Here is a 1934-nt window from a genome sequence, read left to right on the forward strand (position 1 = left end):
CTTTAGAGCACTGGTTAACTTATTTCATGTGTCAAATTCATAAATTCACTTGTAAGGTTTGACACGATGAAAACTTATAAACTTCTCAAAAAGACATATCACCAATCTCTATATCGAGACATGGATTCAATCAACTAACTTATTGTTTCACCAATATATATTATTATCATCTAGTCTATCAGGCATATTGACTCATCTCAGAGTCTCACCTTTTAATAAATCAAATAGATAATTAACATATACAAATCATACTGATTATATCAAGATTAAGAATATAAGTACATTTAAAACAATTTAGAGAAAATGTTTTTGTTAGTCAGTCTAAAGCAACTGTCTCTACTCAGTCCCGTTCAGTACATATCAAAATGCTTTTCAAGAAGCTAGAACTATACCATTTCTATAATCAAGATAAATTATATATAATCTTGTGCTACAATTGTACCGATGACATGTCCAATTTCCATCTTAGATTGTGAACAAAAAACTTTATACTTATTATAAGAATCGATGATTTAATCCTTTGTGTTTAAGCTAAAACTCTATACACTAAATTATCTACTATATAAGTAAACAGACACCATAAACGAATATATGATCTATTAAAACTGAATAAATAATTATTAACTATAATAGATATCCCTAGATACTATATCTAAACATATGGTTAATAATATATATCACATTAATGTGTTCAGATATTCATATGAAATAGGTCATAATTTGAGTTTCAAAATAAAATTTACTAACTAACAAATTCATGAGGGACGAAGCTATTATTATAGTCACAGATGCAATTGAATATAATAATATTAACTCAAATTCAATAATTATGATAAAAATTATTTTAATATATATAAACAATTTAATTTGATAAGAGAATATTATAAACTAAAATTTTTGAATCCGTCTCTAATCAACATTCTTGTTCAAAAAGAATTTCCTTTTGCATAGAAAAAGATCACGTGGTTTCCTTGGCACTGCATGATATCCACATCTCTCCACTTCATTTTCAAACACTTGCATACACTTAAATGTATGGAAATAAAAGTCAGTTTATTTTCCACCTTAGAATCCAAGCATCTTCATTTCGATCAACATTTCACTAATGTTGTGGTAGTATCATGGTTAAAAATAATAAAATTGACTATGAAATTCATCGATAAGTTTCAGTTAATTCGTCGCTAAATAGCTTTTTACTAATTTAATTTTCTTATAATTCATTACCAGTTCATAAATAAATGAGATTAACATAAAAAAATTATTGTTTAGTTATAAAATTTTATCTGTAACTAATTCTTTATTTTGTAATAGTATATATGTATATCACTATTAGTTTCCTAGAAAAGCTGACCTAATTAGTTATAAAGATGCAAAGATATTAATACTTGGAATCCCTTAATACTTTTGACAATTTTTCTCTCCCGACAATGTTGGAGTTTGACAAATCATTTTAAATTTTATATTTTTAATGTTTATTTCATTTTTTAAAATTAATCATGTTTCATTAGCAATAATGGATGGTGACAATTAACCAATGAATTTTTATGATCATAGTTTAAATTGAATGTTTTACTATTTTTCATGTAATAAGGACACAATAATTTTTCGTTAGTCATCCAACTAAATAATATCTCATACGCGAAAAATGATTAATAGTCTACGATAAAGAAGCACACAAAATGAAATTCTACTTAGTTAATATATGTCATATATATGTCTATTGTCACGTCCCAGTCCGTCGTGATTGACACCCACACTAACCCTCCGGTGGGAGAACCATTACTACAACCCAAATCTAACAACTTAACCAAATACTACGCATTTAAAGATACGGAAGCAGGTTTAAATGCAGAAATTATATAGAGTTCCCATAAGCTCCAAAGGTTTAAACAAATAACTTAACCAAACTAATGCGGAAGTCTTAACCCTTAGAA

The sequence above is a fragment of the Solanum tuberosum genome, unplaced genomic scaffold, assembly GCF_000226075.1.
Source record: "Solanum tuberosum cultivar DM 1-3 516 R44 unplaced genomic scaffold, SolTub_3.0 scf00336, whole genome shotgun sequence".
Classification (NCBI taxonomy): Eukaryota; Viridiplantae; Streptophyta; class Magnoliopsida; order Solanales; family Solanaceae; genus Solanum; species Solanum tuberosum.